Source organism: Rhamphochromis sp. 'chilingali' (assembly GCF_963969265.1).
Source record: "Rhamphochromis sp. 'chilingali' genome assembly, chromosome: 1".
Taxonomy (NCBI): domain Eukaryota; kingdom Metazoa; phylum Chordata; class Actinopteri; order Cichliformes; family Cichlidae; genus Rhamphochromis; species Rhamphochromis sp. 'chilingali'.
This window is the reverse complement of record NC_137929.1, coordinates 23,262,411-23,269,618: the sequence shown is the minus strand read 5'-3', so window position 1 is coordinate 23,269,618 and position 7,208 is coordinate 23,262,411. Positions and strand designations below refer to the sequence as shown.

Here is a 7,208-nt window from a genome sequence, read left to right as displayed (position 1 = left end):
TCATCTCTACCTTCTCTCCTCTCCTTTGCTCGCCTCCTTTCAACTTTGCAGACACTGCTGTTGGCGTCAGATCCATGTGTGTGTGAGTGTGTGTGTGCGCACAGCAGGAAATGTCTAACTCATATCCAGAGAAATCTTCTTTAAAACTTGGATAACATCTTTAGCAGCAGACCAGCTTTGACTTAATCTCCAGCGAGCTTTACACATCAGATATAATTGTTGTCCTCTTTTACTTGCAGCTACATGACTAACAAATGTGCTGCTAACAGATGGGACATAGTGTATGGCACAGACGTGGGAGTTTTATCAATGTCCCATAAGAGGCGATTTGTTCGGCTGAGAACAGGAAACAGACATAAGACCTGGAGGTGAGGGAGAAAAGTTTCACCAGTCAGTCATAACCAACTGTAAAATAATATTGATTTTATACAGCCACGTGTTTCAGATTTGCACCATGACAAACAAGAAGAAAGAAATAATTTTTTGTTTCGTTTTTACTATTTAGACAATTTGCGATGTCTGTTGCCAAGCTTTAGATAGAATGTATCACAAATTACATCATTATCTCAGAGTTCTGACTAAATCTTACAAAATCTGAACTTTTTAAAAATCTCCTTTTGATTGATAGCTGTGACAATTTGCAAGTAACAGAGTCACAGATTCGGTTTCCATTTGCACTCCCGCGGGCGGCAGTCACTTTCTGGCATACAATAACTTTTTGGCACAACACCTGTAGCTAAGGGGGCAAAACAGTCGCATGAATGCTGCTGTTTGACTGAGGAAGAATAAAGTAGTCGTGGTAAGCCAATCACACGAACACTTCAACATGACAAAGCAACAAGGTGATATATACCAGTTTTGAAATTGTGTCGATAGGCCACGTAAAACCAGAGTCATGATAAACAATATACACGCGTGTTTTTTCCTGAATAGTTTCGTCATGTTTACTGTCTAAGGACAGCGCTAGCAAGCACTCTCTGCTTATGAGCAAATCCCCCCCCAAACAAAACAAAACCTGCCCTTTCGTGTTGGTGGAAAAATGCACCACGTCGACCAATCAGAAAATGATATGGCAACATGACATTTGGTTGTTTAGGAAGAGGGGGAAGTTTTAGGAGTGATGGTGAGAGAGAGAGAAAGTTTTGAAATGTGAGAGATTTGTGACGTTTAGCGGGTTTGGAGTGTGTAGTTAATGTGTTGTCTTGTGTAGTTAGTGTGTAGTGTTGTGGATAGTTTTGTGTTGTGTGTCAGAATGAGGCGACTGCTGACTACGGGTAGAAAACAGGAGGAGTGATACACCTGCTGCTGTCAGACCTGCAGGTATCAGGCTGTGATGTTCTCCTTTATAGTGGACAGAAATTTTTGGAGTGGCACAAATAATTTGTGTTGCATCTTATTGAATGCAGAACAGCTGACTGCACTCAAAAAAATGAATGAGGTGGATTGTTCAGTGTATATTAATTATTTATTTTCATTTTACTTAAAATATATGTTTTTGTTAAGTTAACATATGTTTTTCTAATCAAGTCTACGTAATTGTGTCTATTATTCAACGTACATAATACTAATGTGTTACTTGATCGCATAACATTTAAGTTAAGTCAATGAGGATCGATATACCTTGTATATCCACAAGGTGGCAGTAATGCAAAAACAGTTGTAATGAAACCGCGCAGAACAAGAAGGTTTCACGGCTTGTGCCTGCTCATGCGCAAGACTTCAAATTTAACTGAAAAAGGCTGTTTTGGCGCCAAGCTGCTGTTTCTTTGAGAGGTAAGACCACTTTTTTCTTTGACTATGTTGTGTAGTATCTATATGTCCAGCATGGTTATATTTTGCGTTTGTCTTACAAGACATGTTATATCGTTTGCGTGTGCTTGTTTTACATTAGTTTTACTGGGTCCTGGACATGCTTATTTTGTGGACTGTGTAAGAAACATTTTTATTGTTTTTTGTTTTATTAAGGGATTAGCTACAGGGGTTCATGGGGTTATTCTTTCAAGGGGTTATTTTTCCATTTGCTTTCTTGGGATTCCTTTTCTGTAATCCGAGAGTCGGAAATATCGAATAGGATAGCAAGGATAGCATAAAGTGACATTTAAAATCCAAAAAGTCAAGGGCGAAAGCCACTGTGACACCATTGTTCTGCTCTATCAGTAATCTGTATTATGTAAAAATGGTCTGTAAATACAGCATGTTTCCTAGCGGAGTTATACATATCAATGTAGTTATAAATTACAGTTTGTGAAAGTACACACTTAATTTTTTTAATAAAATTATTCAAGACATGAGTGGACAGACAATGGAGGTCGACAGACCTGGTGATAATTGCTTCTATAGAAAGTTAGCACATGGCAGTGTCAATCTCTTGCTTTTCTTCTGAGTAGTATTTTATTTAGTTGTAATTCAAACAATAATTTGCTTCTTGAAATTAAGTAATGAATTTCTTGTTTTACTTTATAAATCTCAGATCCTGCCTTTACCTGCTCCCTCCTATACTGATGTGGTGTATGTGGTACTGCTGAGCTTGTATGTGGTATGTGAACTGTTATACTTTTAAAAACAAAACTGTTTTATAAGTTAAGTTTTCTTTTGTGACCCATCCCATGCCCCTGTTATTTCGTCTCCACATCTGAACCATGGTAAAGGTTGCAGTTCAAGGGCCTGAGGCATGAAATTCTTTTCAGATCAGCTGTGATCAATATTTTTTGGAACTTGATAAATAACAATAAAAGCTGTAATGGCTCCATTAGCATTTTGTGTAAATGTTTGTGTTAAAATTATAGCTTTAATGAGGTCTTTCTACATTAGTTTTAGTTTGTATATGTGTACATATAGTATGTATATTTACAGTACAGTATGTTGTGTTTGTTGACATATTTTCAGGTGGAAGCAGAATATGTGAGGATTACTACTGCTGCACATGTTCCAAGGCTTTTTACACAACTTGACCAATACACTGACCAGCTCATAAAAGTCTTCAAGAAAAAAGGAGGCGTTGCAGGGAAGAAAATTAGACAAACTTTGGCCCCAGCCACACAGGTGCGTTATTCTGTTGGTAGCAAAATATTATGGCTAATAAGATCATTTTCAAATTTAAACAGCTAGTGTATGGTAGCTGCACAGTGCACTTACATTTATATTAAGCAAGACAAAGTTTGGTACTCAAAACGTTGGAAAATTTAAATTACCTAAACATATGTAAAATCTGATCCCTTGATTTAGGTTAAACCAGAAGTGAATGTTTTTATGTTATGTTTTGAATGCAAAAAAGATGATGTATTAGTTTGTCTTTACCTCCATTATGGACATATATAATGTGGTGGAAACCCTGCCCAACAGGTTAACTATTCATGTCCATGTGATGATTAGTTGGTCTTGTGTACATGTCTATCTGTGCAGTGGATATGTCATTCATTTTGCGTATAATGTGAGTTTCTGTCATCCTAAAGTATTTCTGTTTTCTCTTCCTGTATCTCTGCCACTCTCTACAGAAGGAAACCATTGAAAAGGGGAGGGAGTGTGTCCTCAGGGCACTACCTTTTTACCTGAATGAAGACCCAAGCATCCTCTTCAAAGAATAATTGGTTGGTAATTTTAGTTTAGTTTTTTATCTGTATTAAACCAAATTTTGAATAACTAATGTTGTTGCATGTTGTAATGTTGTTGTTGTTGTAATTTGCATGGAACCTGTTTAAATGTTTTGGGAAATCTTCTTGTATACCCAAACTATTTATATTTATCGTTGAATCTGTAGTCTAAAATAGTGGCGCACTGGGGTGCATGTTCCTAATATTGTGTTTACGTCATTAAAGGGTAGCTTTGGCCCTTTTTCTTTCTTTTTTTAAAACTGGATGCCATTTTTCTATGTTTTTGTGTCTAAGCTACAGCTGTTCAGAGGGAGCTGGAACAAATTACCCTTGCTATCTTTACCATCGAAAGAGCTGATGCCAGCACTCCTCCAGCCGATGTGGGTATAACCATCTAGTGTGTCCTGCATGACCTGGAAGACCTGGCCTCTGCATGTGCACTCTTAATGGGTGGGATATATGCACTGAATCTCAGTTAACCTCAAGACTGAAAGCTAAGAGACAATCAAAAGCATTGAGATTTAAAGGATTTAATTGAGAGATGATACTGCACCAGAAATGTTGAAGGGTGGTGTGTATATTAGCGTTCAAGGCATATTGTTATGAGGTGGAAATATGTTCATATTCAGTTTGTGTTACATTGTGTGCATTGTAAAGGTAATTGCAATACATACTAAAAATAAGGGTAAGTTAGGAGGTTGATCTGATATCCCCGTGTTGGTGTTGTTCCCAGATCATCATACTAAATGTTGTTCCAGGATCAACATTGCAAGTGACCAATCAGAATGTTGTGACGTCATACTTTTGCGACTTCGGGAAAAACCGGCGTAAAACAAAAAACTGTACTTAAGCTGCGTGAAACCGCCTCTGTCCGCCGATCAACTGACCCTAACCCTAACCCTTTGATAAACAGTAAGCAGAATTGATATTGTCCTTGCAACATTGGAATTTCATAAATGCACAAATGGCTTGGAATAGAATAACGTCACAACAATGTGATTGGTCACTTGCAATGTTGAACCTGGAACAACATTTTCATGATGGTCTGGGAACAACACCAACACGAGGATATCAGATCATCCAAGTTGGGAATGCAGGATGAATGTATATTTTGTGGACTTTTAAAGACGAACAATTGTTTCCATGTTAAAATGTTTACATCTGAAGTTTTTTGCCCAAACACTGGTAAAATAAATGTTGACAGTGGCGAGTGTTAAATGGTTACTGCTGTGCTGTTGCAAAAAAACTGAACGCTGACAAGCTGTTTTATTGTTAGACCATAATGTTGGCATGTTTTGTTAAAGTTTTATTTGGGATGGTGATGTAATTTTCTTTGATTGCTAATATCAGTGGACTATTTATTATTATTATTATTATTATTATTGTTGTTGTTGTTGTTACATAATTTTTTTTTTAAAATTGTGGCTGTTGAGGTGGACACTTCACTTTGCATTGTTAAAGGAAAGCACTTCATTGGCATTGTGTTACTGGACTGACCCTAAGCAATCATTGCAAATAGCAACTTTGCTATCCATTTTAGACACTAAAAGAAAAAAAACACTCACAGACCTTACTAGCATCACATGTGCATAACTCAAGTGTCATCTTATCAATGTGTTATGTGATCTTCAATGCGTTTTTTTTTTCTCTTCTATTTCTGGTAGATACAGACATTTAATTTAAAGTCTTGATGTTGCATCTGTCTACATACTGTTAATTACTAACCCTAATGAGCTGTTGTGTTTTATTTTGGACTGGGTTTACACAAATGCTCACTGAATGTGTTGGCAATAAAATAAATTTTAAAAAATAAGTTGGATGTACTTAATTCATTTGTGTGGAACCTGTTGACAAAATAGATTTATGTAAAACTAATTAATAAAGCACAAGGTGGCTGAAAATATAATATTTGAATTAATCTAACTTAAATTTAACATTTTACTGCCACAAATAAGAAATGTGTTGAAGTAACTAATCTAAACTATCTAACCTGAAAATATATCATCTATGTTCATACAACATAACTTGATTTAGTTGGTCTTAAATATGTCTTGTTAATCTTAAGTAGTTTTTTTAAATTAGATGAACTAAAGATTTTTGCTTTAAACTAACATAATTCAATTTCGTGGAACCTGTTGACAAAATAATTTTAATTAAAGTCAACGTTTCATTTTTTTGAGTGTGTTATGTAAATAGTTTGAAATGGTTATTTAAAAAAGGGGTAAAAGGTAAATGGCTGCAAATATCTTTGTTGTTTGCAAAACTTGTGCATAGGATTTTAAAATTGACCATTTAAATTTGCATTTAAAGTCATGAAACATGATTAAATAAACATGTTTGTGGTTGTTACAGTAAAAATATAACTTTTTCTACTCAGATTTCATTTTTTTTGTCTGATTTTAGATCAATTGTGTTAATACAGTATGTCAAAATGAAAACATAACTGTAAATTCAGACACGTGAGGTTGTGCTGAAAAGGATGACACCAAACAAGGCAAAGTAAATAGTTTTTAAAGGTGAAATGTGGAGGGAAAATCAAAAGTAGTTAAAAATGGCCAATTATACCCTGGACCCCAGAGAGTTAAACGTTTTTTTTTTAAAAGTAACGCAATAAATTAATTACTTTTAGAATCTCGTAACTCAGTTACTAACTCAGTTACTTTTTTTGAAGAAGTAACTAGTAACTATAATTAATTACTTTTTCAAAGTAACTTGCCCAACACTGGTTAGTCTGTTGTGCGGTGTAGTGCGGTACTTAGACGGCCATCCGTACTCTCATTAAGATGTCACTGAGGTATTGCAACTCATTTGGCTGCTATCTGCCCATTGAATTCTTATCAGCTGTTATCAGTCCCATACGTATCACTGTGGGTGATACGCCCGCGTAGCAGGCTCAAAAGGTACTTTTCATTAATTCAAGGGGGTTGCCCCTCCACCCCACCTCTGCTAATGTGGACTTGAGCTTCTGTTTTAAACTAAGCAGACGTCGCCCAGGAGGATGCCTGCTTGTGATGTGGGACTGATAGCAGGCGATAAAAGCCATGAAGTGGGTGACTATTCAAATAGGTGGGGGAGGTTTTAATTGACTCATACCTGCTGCTTTTTGTCTGCTAAAATGTAACAAGTTCTAACTAACTACACAAATCAGGAGTTTGTTATTTTTGCAGTATGGCCTCACCTGATAGGCAGACCACCTGCAACCAGCCCCGTCAACCTGCTTTCTCTTCTTCCCCTCTACATCCCTCATTAGCCTTTCGTCAGTACAGAATTATGCTGTCGTTTTATTATCCTCCTGAGGCGCCTGGTGCTGACGCAGCACTAAGGAGTTGTCTTGTGCCGTCTGCGTTTTTTCTTTTCCAACCCCTTTTTGCTTCCGCAGCCCAGGAGAAAAGGAAACGAGGGAGGAAGGAGCAGGAGGAGAGGGAGGTGATAGGATGGCTACCATCCTAGATGGCGGCATGGAGAAAGAGCAACGGCAAGGCTAGCAAAGACACGTGTGATGGAGAGGCAAACCATACACATTAAACTTTACAGCAAGAAAATGACGAGACAGATGAGAGACTGACATGTTACGCATCTACCAGAGATTACTGGTCCCAGCTCCGGCTCACAATTTGG

The 7,208-nt window shown here is 37.0% G+C and overlaps 1 long non-coding RNA gene across 3 annotated transcripts; it reads left to right on the top strand.

Moving 5' to 3' along the window:
- The first annotated feature begins 1,659 nt into the window (after positions 1-1,659).
- LOC308407399 lies at positions 1,660-5,403 on the top strand. 3 transcript variants are annotated; one of them, XR_013973668.1, is made up of 5 exons: positions 1,686-1,773; positions 2,471-2,536; positions 2,887-3,042; positions 3,495-3,587; positions 3,885-5,403. It is a non-coding gene; the product is annotated as an uncharacterized lncRNA (long non-coding RNA). The 3 variants fall into 3 exon arrangements; XR_013973669.1 differs by lacking the exon at positions 1,686-1,773 and adding an exon at positions 1,781-1,929; XR_013973667.1 differs by lacking the exon at positions 2,471-2,536 and having other exon boundaries at positions 1,660-1,773.
- The last annotated feature ends 1,805 nt before the right edge of the window (positions 5,404-7,208 follow it).